Source organism: Muntiacus reevesi, chromosome 11, assembly GCF_963930625.1.
Source record: "Muntiacus reevesi chromosome 11, mMunRee1.1, whole genome shotgun sequence".
NCBI classification, from domain to species: Eukaryota; Metazoa; Chordata; class Mammalia; order Artiodactyla; family Cervidae; genus Muntiacus; species Muntiacus reevesi.
This window is the reverse complement of record NC_089259.1, coordinates 72,765,558-72,783,359: the sequence shown is the minus strand read 5'-3', so window position 1 is coordinate 72,783,359 and position 17,802 is coordinate 72,765,558. Positions and strand designations below refer to the sequence as shown.

Here is a 17,802-nt window from a genome sequence, read left to right as displayed (position 1 = left end):
GTTTTCCCTCGCCGCTCTCACCCATTTGGTATTGAGAAAGCAGGAAAGCGAGTTTTCCTGTTCTGAGCAATGAACAAAAAGCGAGCAGCGGATGGAGATATCCTGTTGGAGGAGGCTTGGGGTGTGAATGTCGACAAACATACCTCATTCTTCCCGTGTCTTTAAGGAATAAGAGGAGTTGGAAAGGAAATCAGCCAGGCCAAGTCAGAGTGGTTCTCCTTTTATTTACGGTACTTAATAAGATTACCAGTGTGTGCTGTGAGATTTAAAAATTTGTCAGACACAGAGATCTGTAGCACATGACAAATTGGAAGAAGTGCAATAGTTTTTTGTTTCCCATGAGGTCGTTCTAAGTTTGCCTGGGAGGGGTCCGTGAACTGTACAAGTAAATGTAAACGCTGTCCAAGTTTTATTTATTATTAAGTTTAAAAATCACTTAAGATGGCAAATTCTTATTGAATTAGATTTGTAAGAAGGCGTTTTGGTATACGCTCTTAGGCACTTAAGATGGCAAATTCTTATTGAATTAGATTTGTAAGAAGGCGTTTTGGTATCGCTCTTAGGGAACCATTCTTTGCTGCTTTTAAAAAAGAATGATTCCCTCTCTTACTACAAGAGCAAGACATGTTTGTTACAGGAAGATTAGAAAGCAGGTGGAGACAGCTCAGCAGAACCGGAGAGGGCTAGCAAGACGTGGAAGTGGAGGATTAGCACAGTGTGGGAAAGGAGAGGAGCATCAGCTCTTCTGGGAGCAGTGGGCGTGGGGAGCGTCAGAAGGCCTCCCCCGGCACCCCCAGAAGGCTGTCTGGCGTGCATGCCACACCCTGCAGTGGTGACTTTATACCCTTTGAGGCTGGCACCCCCACTCTGCCAGATCTGGTCGTTCCAAGATTGTTTGGGTCTGGAAAACTGTGTGTTGACAAGCTGAAAGGCCAGTTAACTCACCATGTTTCACATCTTGTCTGTGTGGGAGATGGAGTGCTAGCCAGGGAATATCTCTGAAGAGAGACAGGTTTATCTTAGCGAGTGAGTGAGAGGGGTGTGTGTGTGTAAGTAAGTCTGAAAACCTTGGCTGTAGAGGAGATGAAGAAATTGTAAAAGAGAAGATGCAGGAGAGTAAAACACAGTTTTGGGGGAGATGGGGTGAGGGAGAAACGTGTTAAAAGCTATGGCCCCTGTCATCCTTTTATGTCTTCTTGACCTTCCCACTTCCTCCATGTCTTGCAATATTGACAAGTTTTTAGGTGTTCAATGGAATGAATAAGCTTTGTTTCACTGTTGTATCTCAGTAAACACTTAGAGCAGCTGTCAGCAGGTCATACTTTTAGTCAGATTTAGCTTATAAGGCTACTGGGATAATTTTATAAGGCATGGGATTAAATTATCTTGCTTTTTAAAAAAATTTGTGAAAACATATATACCATATGCTAGCCATTTTATTACTGGTAATGTAGGATTAACATGTAAAGTGGAAAGTGTAGAGGCTTGAACTGGATATATATTTGTAATCAATTGATTTTTCACAGGAGTACCAAGACTGTTCAATGGAGATAGAATAGTCTTTGTAACAAACAGTGCTGGGACGGTTGGATATCCATACGCAAAAGATTGAGGTCGGATCCTTCTGTCTGACCAGGGGTAAAATCCCACTCAAAATTGATCACAGACCTAAACATCTAAGACCTAAAACTATAAAACATGAAAAAGAACATAGGTGTAAATCTTCATGATCTTGGGTTAGGCAGTGGTTTCTTAGATTTGCACAAGCAACGAAAGAAAAAATAAATTGGATATTATCAGAATGAAAACTTGTATTTCAAAGGACACTATGAAAGTGGAAAAATAACCCACTGAATGAGGGAAAAGAATGTGTAAAATAACTCTTACAACTCGTTAATAAAAAGACCATTCAGTTAAAAAATTGACAAGGAATCTAAGGAACTGTTTCTTTAAAGAAAATATACAAATGAATCTGCTTAACATTAGTCATCTGGGAAATGTAATTTAAAGCCACAGTGAGTGCTCGCTTCGGCAGCACAATACTAACCGCAGTCAGCTACCACTTCACCTCTGCTCGGATGCTGGAACCTGAAGATGGGCACCAGCCTTGTCTGTTATTGTTGTGTTGGTGAACTTGTGGACAGATTTGAGTCCTCATACGTTGCTGAGGGGAATGTGAAATGGTGCAGCCACTTTGGAAAACAGTTTGGCAGTTCTTCAAAAAGCTGAATCTAGTGGGGAGGGGTAAATTAGGAATTTGGGATGAACATATGCAGACTACTATATATAAAATAAATAACCAGCAGGGACCTACCGTATAGCACAAGGAACTATGTTCAGTATCTTGTAATAATCTATAAGGGAAAAGAATCTGAAAAAGTACAGATATAGATGTGTATATGTGTGTGTGTATATATATATATATATATACACACACACATATAACTGAATCATTTTGCTATATACCTGAAACACAGCATTGTAAATCAACTATACTTCAATAATAAAAAAAATAATTGGAATGCCAAAGAATGTTCAAACTACCACACGATTGCACTCATCTCACACGCTAGCAAAGTAATGCTGAAAATTCTCCAAGCTGAGCTTCAACAGTACATGAACCAAGAACTTCCAGATGTTCAAAGTGGATTTAGAAAAGGCAGAGGAACCAGAGATCAGATTGCCAACATCCATTGGATCTTAGAAAAAGCAAGAGAATTCCAGAAAAACATTTCTTTCTGCCTCATGGGTTGCAAAGAGTTGGACATGACTGAGCGACTGACAATATACCTGTATTGTTGTTATTTAGTCACTAAGTTGTGTCTAATTCTTTCGACCGCATGGACTTCCCAGGCAAGAACCCTGGAGTAGGTAGCCATTTCCTCCTCCAGGGGACCTTCCCAGCCCAGAGATCGAACGTGTATCTCCTGCTTGGCAGACGGATTCTTTACCTCTGAGGCGCCTGGGAAGCCATATACATACACATACGTGGGTTGCAAAGAGTCAGACACGACTGAACGACTTTTACACACATACCTGCGCGCGCACACACACATACACACAAAGAAGTTTACTGTGAAGAGTTGGCTCATGAAATTACAGAGGCTGAGCAGTCCCACAGTCTGCTGTCTCTAGGCTGAAGACCCAGGAAAGCCAGTTGGTATGATTCAATTTGGAGTCGGAAGACCTGAGAACCAGAAGTACCAAGGGCAGAGGGAGACTGACATCCTGCCTTAAATCCTCAGGCAGGAAACGCCGGGTTTTTCCTCTGCCTTTTGGTCCCATTTTGGGGGACTGTATTGATTGGTTGTGGAGAAGGCAATGGCACCCCCACTCTACTTGCCTGGAAAATCCCATGGACGGAGGAGCCTGGTAGGCTGCAGTCCATGGGGTCTCGAAGAGTCAGACATGACTGAGAGACTTCACTTACACTTTTATGCATTGGAGAAGGAAATAGCAACCCACTCCAGTGTTCTTGCCTGGAGAATCCCAGGGACGGGTCGCACAGAGTCGGACACGACTGAAGTAACTTAGCAGTAGCAGTTAGCATTGATTGGTTGATGCCCAACCACACTGGGAGGGCAAGCTGCTCTACTGAGTTCACTGATTCAAATGCTAATTTTATCCAGAAACACCCTCAGAGATACACCCAGAGCACCCTGTGAGCCAGTCAAGTTGACGCATAAAATTAACCATCACAACAGATGTTCACAGTAATATTATGGGTAATAGCCAAAAAAAAAAAAAAAAATAGAGAACCCACATATCTATAACTGGTGAAAAACAAATTTATAGTTAACAAAGTATAGTGTATATAGTGTACCATACAATGGAATATTATTTAGCCATAGAAAGGAGTGAAGTACTGATACATCCCACAGGGTGGATAAACTTTGACACATGCTAAGCGGAAGAAGCCAGATGAAAGCGCGCATATTTAGGATGTCCAGAACGGGCAAGTCCACAGAGACAGAAAGGAGATTTGCCATTGCCAGGGACTGGGGAAGGGGGCATGAAGAAAGACTGCTCATGGGTTCGCAGCTTCTTTTTGGAGTGATAAAAATTAGATTGTTGTGAATGTTGAGAACTCTCTAGATACACTGAAATCAGGGAATTGTATACTTTGAATGGGTTTCTTGGTGTCTCAATTGTATCTTGCATACGTGTGTGCTAAGTCGTGTCTGACCCCGTGGACTGTAGCCTGCCTGCCAGGCTCCTTTGTCCATGGAATTCTCCAGGCAAGAACACTGGAGTGGGTTGCCATGCCCTCCTCCAGGGGATCTTCCTGACCCAGGGATCGAACCTGAATCTCCTTCAGCTCCTGTGTTGCAGCCGGCTTCTTTACTGCTGAGCCACCGGGGAAGTCTGAATTATATCTTAATAGATTTTTTAAAACAATGTAAATTTTATCCTGAGCTTGGTTGAGATTGCCTGAAGGATCCTCAGCAGGGTGCTGGCGTGGTTGGATTTGGTTTTGGAAAATCATTCTGGCTGCAGTGAGAGTGGCTTGGAAAGGTCGACAGAGGCAGGCATCCCTCTAAGAGACTCTGCTGGCTTAAACTAAGGAAATGGCAGTGGGAATGACGGGAAGTGGACAGTAAACTTAACGGGGCTCGGTGAATGATTCGATGTGGGAGGGAAAGAGGTGGGGGGACCTCAAGGGCTGCGCCTGTATGCCCAGCTTAAGCGACAGGTGGAGGAGCGAGCAGGTGACCTCAGCACGCCTACGGCGGGACCCACTGAGATGTCTGCTCAGCATAGAGGTGTTGAGTAGGTGGTTGGTACAAGTTCAGGATCCAAGACCTCCTGGGGGCTGGTGAAAAATGCAAATTCTGAGACTTCGCTTTATGCGTATTAAGTCGGTATCTCTGATCAGGGTGGCTCTACCCCAAGAGTTGGACATGACTTAGAGACTAAACAGTAACCTAACTGAAGGCCTCCCTGTGGACATGGCTCCAAAGCAAGAGAGTGGTGTGAGGTTTCCTGTGGAGGAGCCTGTGGAGGAGAGGAGACGTGGCTCCGTCCCCACTTGTGGGCTGGGTGGTGGAAGAGGAGACCTCACAGGAGGTCTGGACCCTGAGAGAGACAGACATCCAGGAGGGTGGGGTGTCGGGGAAGTCAGGGGAGTGTTTCAAAGCACGGACACATAAGCTTGTCAGGTGTGTGATAGATGGTCACACATCTATCACACATTTCCGAGAGGTCAGGTAAGGTGATAGATGCAAACTGGGTGTTGGATTTACTGAAGTGGTGGTGCTAGGTAAGGGCCGTGGTGCATGGGTACATGGTGCAGACATGTCCCTGGAGCAGAGCTGGCGTGGGCCTCCCAGGAGGCCCCGGGGTCCTTGCAGAGATAGAGTGCTGGTGTTGATGGGCTGTGCCACCCAGCACGCTCTCCTTGGCTCTGCTTCATTCCACAGCACGGCCTCGCTGGAGCACGATAGATACGTCCAAGGGCCTCCGCTGGGCGAGTTTTTGACCAGGGTGCTTGGGGAAAACCCTTGGTGAGTGGCTTTGGCCTGTGGGACACATAGAGCCTGGTTAGGGTAAGGGAAGATGCAGCCTTAGGGCAGAGGGTGCTGGGGTCGCTGACACAGGTGGATGTCCCGTCTGGGTTTTCACTTGACCTGGGTTTTCACTTGACCTGGTTGATCCCAGCGGCACAGCCCATGTCAAGATGTAAGGTAATGCCATATGTGTGCCTGCTTAGTTGCTCAGTCGTGTCTGACTCTTTGCAACCCCAAGGACGGTAGCCTGCCAGGCTCCTCTGTCCATGGGATTTCCCAGGGAAGAACACTAGAGTGGGTTGCCATTTCCTCTTCCAGGGGATCTTCCCGACTCACGGGTCAAACCTACACCTCCTGTGTCTCCTGCATCGCAGGCAGGTTCTTTATCCACTGAGCCATCGCGGAAGCCCCGGATTCTCCCTGGACTGCTATGCTGTAGGTCTAAATTAGTAAGACTTGGGTTTTTGAATTTGGGGCATTTCATATTTTTCTTGATGTGTGGGTCATGTACAGTTTTGGGAGAGATACTGTACAAATACTTGAAATAACCCTCTGAATCCTGATTTTGCCTTTTGAAATATTGTCCAATACAAGTTAGGTGATTCTTTTAAAGTTGTGAATGTAGATCTCATCAGTTTTCAACATAACAAAATTGACGGTGTATTGTCAGTGTAAGAAAAATCAGTGCAAATGAGAGTGTCTTCAAACTCAGTTAAATACATGTCAAGTAGTTTACTGTTTTTTTTTTTAGTAGTTTACTGTTTAAGCAGAGTGCCTGCTTGGCTTTTAGTCTCTTGTAAGCCAGCATGGAACTCCGCATCTGCTTATCTGTATTTTTGAAACCACTATCCTTTAAGGAGGGTTTACTTATTGTTTCAAAGAGCTTTGAAGTTGTTCCACTTTTAAATTTATAATTTGCACACTTAACCTTTATTTTATAAGATGCAGTTACTTTTTTCTTTATTAAAGGCAGCATAGTAGTGTTAAAGGCAGCACATTAGTGTTACAGAAACATTTAAATGTTCAAATAACTATTCTTTTATTTGGAGGAAAATTGTGTAATAGGAAGATGTGGAAGTCCCCTAAATGCAAAATTGACCCTAAGTCAGTGATTTAATAAAGAAATCAGAGATGAAAGATCAGTCAACCAGCTCAAGCCAGGACTTCCCCTCCCTGAGTGGCAGGGTAATTATTTTTAAATTAGGACTTAAAAAATATCATTTCCCCCCTATTCTATGGTATCTATTTTGTGCTTGCAAGATTTTATACCCAAGGTATCTATCACCTGATATTTTGGACCAGTTCTTTTGTGTGACTGCTGAAAATCTTTGTATTAATTTGGAATTTTGGTTCCAAGTGACATTAGTCAGTCTAAGTAATATAAGTGAAAAAGGGCAGGTGCAGGGTGTCTCCCAGAGCCTTAGGGGAGTGATGCAGCTGGGTGTATCTTGGGGTTTCCCAGCCTTCAGTAAGCTCTCCCTTATCCCTGCTGTTCTTAAGGTTTTGAGTCCTTCTCCACTTGGAGATTTCCTTGCTTTGCTCCTGGTCTTGTTGTGGCTCAGTCCCTAAGTTGTGTCCAACTCTTTGCAGCCTCGTGGGCTCTGCCCTCCACTGCCTCCTGGGGTTTGCTCAGACGCAGGCCCACTGAGTCAGTGATCACCGTTTCTAACTCTCTCATCCTCTACCTTCCCTTTCTCCTTTTGCTGCCAATCCAGTGGTGGGGAATGGCACTCTTGAGGGTCCAGCTACTTGACAAGAGACTGGCCCATCTCTCAGGCCCAGCTCTGACACCCACAGGGAGGGGGCCTGGATCTGGTGACCATCGTTAGAACCTACCTCTGTGGCCGGGGCCTTGGGTCATCGTAGGAATGTGGCTTCAGGGAGCCCCACGGCTATACCTCTTGCTTTGTAAGGCTGCTGCCTTTCATCAGAGCAAGGGACTGCTTCTTGGCCCCAGGGATGGACTGGCCTGGGCCGCCTTCCAACCTGTTCTGGCATGAGTGAGCCCGCACTGCTGTGGAGGAGGTTATAGGGAAAGGGGCATTTCAGAAAAAAAGCCTGTGATGGGGTTGAGGGGAGTGCTGGGCAGCCACCCAGCAAGCGTTCACTCCACGACATCTATTTTAACTTAGACAACAGAACTGGGGAGGACAGTTTGTTGCCCGAAAATATAAATCCATTCAGAAATGACTTGTGGATTGCTCCTTTCTTTATTCTGGACGACTAGGAGCTGGTTTTACTCACAGTGAAGCCTGGGCCACACCTAGTTGAGTCATTACAGACATAACGTCTTTTTTCCCCCACAGAGTTAATAATGTACAAAAAAATTAGTTATCTTTAATAAGGATATTAACTTATCTGTATAATATTTTGAATGTTTAGTATTTAAATCTCCCCTTGATGTTTTCCATTAAGATTTGTTGTTTTAAAGGACAGGCTCAAAAACAACTTCCTCAGCACTATTTAATGTGCCAAAGCAGTGTCAAACAATAAAGTCACTGGGTGCCCGGGAGGAAGTTAAATTGCCTATTATTAGCCTGTATGGCAAAACCACTCTCACAGTTGCATTTTCATATATTCTAAAAATGACCCAAAAGTATATCTAGTGCTTTCTTCCTCAGAAAACGAAAAAAAAAAAAAAAATTTCCAGGGAGGCACTTGTGTTCACTAAACTGGAAGAAGACCTTCTGGAATTTAAATTTGTCATCTTCGAAGCATTTGGTGTGGAATACAATAACCAGACGAGGTTCTGTTTCGTTCAGCTACAAAGGCACTTTTGTTAAAATTCCTCGTCCCTGAGATGCTAGTGCAGCCCATACTCGGTTCGGAGGGTGCTTTGGGAAAGCGCGGCTTATTTCAGAAAAAGCGCAGATGCCTTGGGCTAGGAATTTACAATAGGCCTCAGATTCTGGGTCTAGCAGGGCATACTTATAGGATCGTTCCGAGCTCTCTTCTCTGTATCTGCTGTCTGTCTGCATTTAAAGCTGGAGAGAGGCTGTACAGGCTTACGAGGCAGTTCTGTTGAAAGCCTGGAGAAAAGTTAGGAACTTGGGTGCAGGGTAGTAATTAATATAATTGATTACGTTGCTTAGGCCTGTGTAATTACGTATCGTTTTCCGTTAAAACCCCAATCCAAATTCCTTGTACCTCTCTTCCCCTCAGCCCTGTGTTTCTGGCCCCACCGCAGTTGGCTGAGTGCTGGCCAGGCTGCCTTTTCTTCCAGTCCCTGCCCCGCTCCATCTCCAAGCAGAGAAGCCTGGCTGGCTTTCCCTGCTAGGCGTCCTGAGGTGTCCTTCCCCACTCACAAGAGCGCCCCCCGCCCAAACAAACATCCCCTCTCCTAGGAGAGGAATCCTGCTTCCACACAGGGATGTAGATTTTGCTTTTGAGAGTTTCTAGAAAGCTCCTTTAGCGTTGGTCTTCAGCAGAAGGAACCCTGTCCCACACGGAAGGCAAATTACTAACTTGCCCCCCCGTTTTCTAGTTTTGGAACTTTTATTGAATTTCAAGCTTGCACACAAAGGCAAGACTAAAACCAGGGAGTGCTGTGTACTCTTTACCAAGGTACCCCTAGGTGTCTACTTTAGGGGCAGTCGTTATTGATCATCTTCCTGAAAGAACATGGGCAAAGGATGAACCAGGTATGATTTCTCCCTAGTCTGAAATCCCACTAGTCTGACTTCCCAGTACTTCTAGGGCTTTTTTTTCCCTTTCCTTTTTTTTTTTTAAAACTCTATATTGTGTTTATTTGTGTACTTATATCAAACACTATTTAATATTGCAGCCTCTGAAATTCCCAGTGCAGAGCTAGTGAGAACGTTGTTTCCCCTGTTACACTGTAAAACCCGCTTCACAGTGATTTGCGTTATTTCAGAGATACTAGGATTCTGGTTTCAGCTATCTTGGCCTCAGTCCTAGGTGGCAGTGGGTCACATGGGCCCACCTTCTTTCACATTTTCAGCTAGGTAAGACGCTAACCTACCTTGAGAGCCTTAGAGAATGGAGAGGAACATTTTCTGTGTTTTAATTATAGAACCGAGTCTTCATTTTTCTAGGTGAGAGCTCTGATATTTGTAATTTCGCAGCCTTTGGGGTTTATAAATAGATCCGATAATCCCCATGAACTAGATTTCCGAGCAGTCCAGCAGAAGAGCCACATCCTTTGACATACTCAAAGCATCGCAATGTCTTTTATGGTGGAAAAGGAGAAAGATGAAAATGATCCTATATTGAAATTCACTTGGGCTTCTCCGTGATCCCCTTTTCTTGCTTAATGTGTTAGGGCAGATCATCTCTGAGATGTGGCTTTTAACCTGCTTTAGCCCCATCTGTTGTGTGTTTTTCCGGTGCAGAATGACCCTTATTCTCAGAACCACCTGATATTTTCTTGAGAGCAGGAAGGTGAGGGCTCAGGTGGGCACTGGGTGCTTTGCTTCCCTTGGTGATAACCCTGAGTTCGTGTTATCTGATGGGCCCGGGCCACAGGCACTGCCTATCACAGGGGACCAGGTAACGACTTGAGGTTTCCTAGTTACAGTAACCGATCCTGACTCCAGGCTGTGGCAGGAAGCAGATTCCTCTAGCAGTTACTGAAACCTGGGACCCTGTTTTTATTTTTTATTCCTTGGTCCTGGTATCCGAGTTACAGAGGTCCCTGCTTTTCTCAGAAAGTACTTACTGTTGACCTTGAATAAAAGCAGTTGACTTTTTGATTCAAGTGGCTTATGGAAAGAATATCTTTGAAAACAGTTTAAATAATTTAATGCAAGTACATTAAATTTGATTAAATTGAATTTGAAGAATTCAATTTATAATCTTAAGTTTTTTCTTAAAAATCTAATGTGATACTTTGAAAATAGGCATCAGAGTTGATGGGTTTGTTTTTCCCCTCCTCCCCCTTTGACAAACATGATTACTGTGGGAAATGATGGTACACATTGCTACAGTTTTAACTAATTTCCTGGGGCGCCAAAATAGCTCAGTTGGAAGAGTGTTAGACTGAAGATCTAAAGGACCCTGGTTTGATCCCGGGTTTTGGCAGAGTCTTTCTTTTGGGCTTCTCTGGTGGCTCAGATAGTAAAGAACCTGCCTTCAGTGCGGGAGATCTGGGTTCAGTCCCTGGGTCGGGAAGACCCCCTGGAGAAGGGAATGGCTGTCCACTCTAGTATTCTTGCCTAGAGAATCCCATGGACAGAGGAGCCTGGCAGGCTGCAGTCCATGGGGTTGGAGAGAGTCGGACATGATGGTACCCACTGCTGCAGTTTTAAATAATGTACAAGTGGCCAAACTTACCTTCTTAGTTCTTTTTGCAAACTTACCTTCTTTGCAATATTATAGGTTTGTGAATTTTTACTTTTCTCATTTAACACAGTCCTTGTGATGTCTATGGTTTAAGTTACTGACATAATTCTTGCCTGACTTCAGTAGGAAAGTAAAACAGTGGAAATGAGGAGGGGAAATAGTGGCTATGTCAACAGTAATCCGTTTGAGGGGATAGGGTCGAGGATGCCGCCCAGGACTGTTTAGGAACTGTGCTTGTGGAGACAGCTGAGAAACAGGGTACTGAAAGGGGTGACGGGAAAGACTTCAGCCCTCCAAATAATCCTGAGACCTCAAAAATCTACCATTAGTCCTTCATTTATTTGTGTTAAGCACAGCTTTTTTTCCTGTGGTCTCCTTTATGGAGGATTTATCTCTAGGAGCAATAATGCCTTAACTCACTAGTATCATAGTACAAATTAATTTCTCTGTGAGATTTTCTGATTAAATTTTCAATGAGATAATTGTCCTCTGAGATAAGAGAGACCATAGAAAGGGGGAAGAACACAGAATGTGAGAGCAACTTCGTAAAGCTTCCCAGTGACCTTGGTTCACAGCTGGGTTAACAATAAGATTGGAAATTTCACTATAAGGGCCATTTCTGGCAAGAATGGATCTGGCATGATCCAAAGCAGCTTTTATCTATCCCTAATTTTATAATCTGGGAAGACGAAGGATGGTGTGTATAAAATATCTGGCTTAAGCTTTGGCACCTTACAGGCACTGAATTTTTGAAGCCTCTTAAAAATGTTATTGGTAGTTATCAATAACTAATAATATAGTTTTACTCTTTCAGTTCAGTCCAGTTCAGTCACTTAATCGTGTCCGACTCTTCGCCACCCCGTGGACTGCAGCATACCAGGTTTCCCTGTCCATCACCAACTCCCAGAGCTTATTCAAACTCATGTCCATCGAGTCAGTGATGCCATCCAACCAAAGGCAAAGGCCTTTTGGGTAAAAAAATGTTACAGTAAACCCCGTATTATCTTTCTCCCTTGGAGACTGAGGCAGGAAGATAAATGAAGAAATTGATACTTGGAGTAGAGAGTATTTTATATGTTGATTTTTACTCCTTCAGAGAGTCTAGGGAGATGGGGAGCCAGCTTGGGAGGCACCTGGGTGCTAGCGTGTGTCTTACGTGAGAGTCTTCCATCCCGCTTCAGGCCCAGGTGGCGGGCGGCGGGCCAGGGGCAGCGGTCCCCGTGGAGGAGAGGAGGCTCGGGTTCTTCCTTGGCTGGCTGTCCGCCACGCCTGGCGGGTGTCTCGGTGTTTCTGCGAGGAGTGGCGCGTTTATGCCTCTTCCCTCCACTCCAGGCCCCGGTTCTGCTGGCACCCACGTTTCCATGAGAAAACGACCACGCTGAGATGCCAAGAGCTAATGACTTATGGTAATTAAGGATGTTTTGAATGTTTAAACAGGAACAGTCCCTTGGCTGAATATCAGTTTGGCATTTGTTGCTCCTTGAATTTCTTCTTTATTTTCAAAAAAGCCAGCTCGTTTCTCTTTCTGAAGAGGTATTTCCTGTAGCCCTTGTATTTTTGTGGGCAAATGTATCCTGAGGGAAGTTCAGCAGATTGTGAATTTCGACTTTTTCTTAGCCTTTGGAGGAGTGAAGTATCTTTATCTTCACTTCAAATTGGAGACATAGGTTTTCTTTTTCTTCAGTTTATTTATTTTCAGTTGGAGGATAGTTGCTTTACAATGTTGTGTTGGTTTCTGCCATACATCAACATGAATCAGCCACAGGTATACATATATTCCTTCTCTCCTAAGCCTCTCTCCCAGCCCACCCCAGCCCTGGATTGTCACACAGCACTGGGTTGAGCTCCCTGTGTTGTATACAACAACTTCCCACTAGCTATCTGTGTGGCATATGGTGATACATATATTTCAGTGCTACTCTTTCAAATATCCCACCCTCTGAAACATAGTTTATTTGCTGAGTTTTGAGAGGGTTTATACACTTTGTGGCGGAGAAGGCAATGGCACCCTACTCCAGTATTCTTGCCTGGAAAATCCCATGGATGGAGGAGCCTGGTGGGCTGCAGTCCATGGGGTCGCTAAGAGTCAAACACGACTGAGCGACTTCACTTTCACTTTTCTCCTTCATGCATTGGAGAAGGAAATGGCACCCCACTCCAGTGTTCTTGCCTGGAGAATCCCAGGGACGGGGTAGCCTGGTGGGCTGCCGTCTATGGGGTCTCACAGAGTTGGACACAACTGAAGTGACTTAGCTTAGCTTATATCCTTTGTGGATCATTCTTAGCAACTGGGGTCATTTTTGTCTGGGTATTGCAGGTAAAAAGGATGAACATGGTGATGGGGACAGACTCCTTTCTGTAGCTGGTTCAGGCCCTCCTAGAGACTGTCCCCATCATTCCTGTCTCTGCTTTCTTTGATTGGCCTATCAGTGAATGATTTGTACAGCATTCTCATAGCTTTTAAGTTCTGGGTGTTAAAAAAAAACCATGGAGGGGGAAGGATAAATCAGAAGTATGGGATTAATAGATATATCCCACTGCGTATAAGATAGATAAATGGCAAGGATTTACTGTAATGCACGGGGAACTACACTCCATGTCTTGTAATAACCTATAATGGATAAGAATCTGAACAAAATATGGATAATTGAATCCCTATGTTGTACTCCTGAAACTAACACCATATAGTAAATCAACTCTACTTCAATTAAAAATAACCCCCTGGAATTTGTTTGGATGATATTTTCTTGGGTACGAAAGATGCAGGCTTAGGTGCCTGTTCAGGATTGGCAGGGAAGTGGGAGGATGAAGCGGCCTCAGGCCTTAGGCCCCAAACCCAGGGTGAGATGCGTGTCCCAGCTCTGAGATAGTCTGAGGTGTGTGTGCAGGAAGAGTGAGCATTTGTGGGAATCAGTGAAGTAGGAAGCACTAACCGAGCTTTGGACCCAAGGAGCTGGGGGAGATGGGTGGCCCAGAGGTCACGGTTTTAATCGCCGGCTCCCGGCCGGTAAAGGGCACGTGGAGCTGGCCACGGAGCAGGGAGCCTGGGTGAGGTGTCCCCACCTTCCAGGTGCCGTCGTTCCTGCCCCGCCAGGAACAGTGGGGGCTGACGACTGTGAGTCCATGGAGGGCAGTAGCTGCCACACCCTCGCCTGCTGGACGGCAGAGGTGGGAGGGGGCTGAGGGCGAGGGTGGGAGGGTGGAAGGCAGGCTCCCACCTGCTTCTCGCCCTTCTTATTCCACTTGGGGAAATGGGCTTGTCGGGCTTGGCTTCAGGCATTGGGCAGCTGTCTCTGAAAAGGTTTGCTGTTTGATTTGAAGGGTCAGGCACCTTTGCGGCAGAGGAGAACCAACATTTGGGGCGGTCCTGTGTCTCAAATAGGATCCAGTTTGAGAGCCACAGGCACTTTGGAGTGGGTCAAGCTGCAGCTGCTCCAGGTTATAGATGAAGAGATAGATGAAGAGAGCTTATGGGACTTGATGATGGTGTCTGGAACACAGTGGGTGCTTATGAAATGTTTACTGAGCGGCCAGGAGAATCAGTGAGTCATTGAGGATCACACCATGGCTGACTCAACGTTTCTGCTTTCTTAGATATTTCTACTGACATATCACCCCAAAGCTGTCTTGTTTATATTTCTCCTACAGGCCTGAAATATGGGGTGAAGTATAGGCACTGAGTTATAATTAAAACATCACTGAAGTTTTATCTTCTGCTTTGTGACATAATATAAACTACACATTCCAGAGTGGGGGAGGGATAAGTTAGGACTTTGGAATTAGTATATGTAAACTACTATATATATTTTTGCTATGATCTCTTTAGTTTCTTTTGCATTTATTTCTGCCCTAATTTTTAAGATTTCTTTCCTTCTACTAACCCTGGGGTTCTTCATTTCTCCCTTCTCTAGTTGCTTTAGGTGTAGAGTTAGGTTATTTATTTGACTTTTTTCTTGTTTCTTGAGGTAAGCCTGTAATGCTATGAACCTTCCCCTTAGCACTGCTTTTACAGTGTCCCATAGGTTTTGGCTTGTTGTGTTTCCATTTTCATTTGTTTCTATGCATATTTTGATTTCTTTTTTGATTTCTTCTATGATTTGTTGGTTATTTAGAAGCGTGTTATTTAGCCTCCATATGTTTGGATTTTTAATAATTTTTTTCCTGTAATTGAGATCTAATCTTACTGCACTGTGGTCAGAAAAGATGACTGGAATGATTTCAATTTTTTGAATTTACCAAGGCTAGATTTATGGCCCAGGATGTGATCTCTTCTGGAATAAACCACTATATATAAAGTAAACAAGATCCTACTGTATAACACAGGGAACTATAGTCAATATCTTATAATAAACCATAATGGAAACGAGTATGAAAAAGAATATATATACACATACATGTGTATGTGCACAAAGACTATATATACACACACGTGTGTATGTGCACAAAGAACTACATATTCCATGTGTGTTTCAGTTTTTGATTTTCAAGTTTTTATTCCCTTTCTACTGTTGGAAATTTTCGGCAGGATCCAAAATGTAATCTAATGTCATTTTACATTCTGAAGCTTAAATAACCTTGATAAACTTGGAAAACTTAGTAAGTTATTTAAAATATTTTTGCTATATTAGTTGCTTATGTTTTTAGGTATAATGAGGATATTGGTCTAAGAGAGTATCTGTAGCAGTGGTCCTCAAGCTCGCCAGCACCAGGTACTGAGTTCATGGAAGACAGTTTTCCAACGACTAGGGAGCTCGGGGGATGGTTTCAGGATGATTCAAGCCGCTTTTTGTGCACTTTATTTCTATTATTATTACACTGTGATGTACAGTGATGTAATTCTGCAGCTCACCATAATGCAGAATCAGGGGGAGCCCTGGACTTGTCCTGTGCCCAGGCGGTAATGCGAGCAGTGGGGAGCGTCTGTAAATACGCAGGAAGCTTTGCTCACTCGCTCGCCTGCAGCTCACCTCGTGCTGTGTAGCCCACCTCCTAAGAGACCTTGGACCGGTCCCCTTACATGGCCTAGGGGTTGGGGACCCCTGATCTCCAGCACTGATGATCTTGAAAGATCAGCAGTTTCCAAATGAAATTCAGTGTTTTATGTTAGGGATCATTAACTGGCTGTAGTATATGTCTTATCTTCAATTATCTGTTACACCAGTAACCTTTAACTGGCACCCTCAAATCAGATTTGCCTTTTTCTGGTACCTCCTTACCCCCTGGCTGAAGCAAGATTCCTGAAGCTCAGGACTGGCCAAAGTGTGATGAGACACCTTGGCATTACCTGCTACCTCCTCTTGGCAAGATACCCTGAGGTTGGAAGGTGAGGGGGTGGGGAGGGTGTGTGAGTTCAGAGGTATTGTAAACATAGTCACACGAATGATGAATTTTTGCTTCGTGGTTGGGCCTCCCCTCCCGAATTCTTGAGACTACCCATTGATTACTCTGCCAGTTGGAACCATGAAATGGAGGGATTTACTGCGGTCCATATAATGCCAAAATGTATTTTTTTACTCTTCCTTTTCATTCCATATTCAGGCACATGATTTATCAGCTAGTATTAGTGCATGCTAAGTCACTTCGGTTGTGTCCAACTATTGGCGACCTTACGGACTGTAGCCCGCCAGGCTCCTCTGTCCATGGGATTCCCCAGGCAAGAATGCTGGCGTGGATTGCCATGCCCTCCTCCATGTGACCTTCCCTACGCAGGGACAGAACCTGCATCTCTTGTGTCTCCTGCATTGGTAGGCGTGTTCTTTACCACTAGTGCCACCTAGGAGCAAAGCTAAATTTCAGTGATTGAAATTTCACTTTCTGGTACTTAACATCTTTACCTCACACAGTGGGAAGGCATGAGAAACTCTCAGTGACGGAGTAAGATTATAAAGTGTGTTACTTAACGTTACACAGGTGAAAATAGTGACCATGTGAGCACCAGAGTTTTGTTTGTGTGCTTCCTCATCTCTCATAGCATAAAGTTGATTGAAAATGCTTAGAAAGGATAAATTTAGAAAATCTGTAGATTAGGTACAGAGGGAACTCCCAGGAGAAGTCACTGAAAGGATTTGCCTCTGAGAAGCAAGGCTGGGAGTGGAGTGGGTTAAGCTTGGTTTCATTATAAGCCCTTTGGTAATGTTTATGTTTTTTGTTATGTGCATATGTTACTTTGGCAGATACAAAACATATATTGTTAAAAATTCCAGCTGTCTTCTTGGCCAGGATAGGGCCAGACAGTAGCAGAGTGATAAAGTTACACAGTGGGAATACGGCATGAATTTTGGGATGCCTAGAGTCCTGCTCCAGGTTTGCCTCTTTTCCAAAACTCACAGATTGGTGAAAATCTTGCAAGAGCTTTGTACATGGAAAGACAAACAAAAAAGTAAATCAAGAAGTAAAGACAAACAGAGAAGTAAACCAAGAAGCAAACAGCAGTGAATCATTTCTTAACTCCCCGTGGACATCTTCTTCAACCTTGAGCGAGAATGGGGTACGTTATCTGTCACCGGGCAGTGCTGGATCAATGCTTGTGCTGCCACTGTGGTCCCTGGTGCTGCCCGTGGCCTGGGGGACTTGCCAGGGTAAAAACTTGTGGCAGAGCCGATTACTGGACTGGTAGGAGCCCTGCTAATGAGGAATCCTGCACTCCTGGACGTGAAAGCAAGAAAGTGAGTTACAGATAGGAGAGGAAAAAGAAGGAAGAGCGAAATGTTGAGTTTATGTTCAGAGACACTTTGCAGGAAAGGATGTTGCTTAAAGCTGGTGCTTCTTCGAACCACTGATTTGAGAACAAGTTTGACCGTGGAGTTTAATTTTTTGTTTCATTACTTTCATACCACACCCTAGAGTGAAAAACAAATAAAGAAGGTATTAAAGAAAATATTCTTAGATCTAAAAAAATAATCCCCTGGTTCTTGTTGTCTGATTCCAGGACCTTGACAGACACAAACCTGCGTCCTTGTATGGTAGGGGCATTTCTCAGTCTGGTGGCTCTTTC

At 44.3% G+C, this 17,802-nt stretch overlaps 1 protein-coding gene and 1 non-coding gene across 4 annotated transcripts in view; both read left to right on the top strand.

Annotated features, from left to right (window-relative positions):
* The window catches only part of DOCK9 (dedicator of cytokinesis 9), a 273,883-nt gene that overhangs the window by 20,154 nt on the left and 235,927 nt on the right, over positions 1-17,802 (top strand). The window lies entirely within an intron of this gene.
* On the top strand, positions 10,475-10,547 carry TRNAF-GAA (transfer RNA phenylalanine (anticodon GAA)). Its single transcript has one exon. It is a non-coding gene; the product is annotated as a tRNA-Phe (tRNA).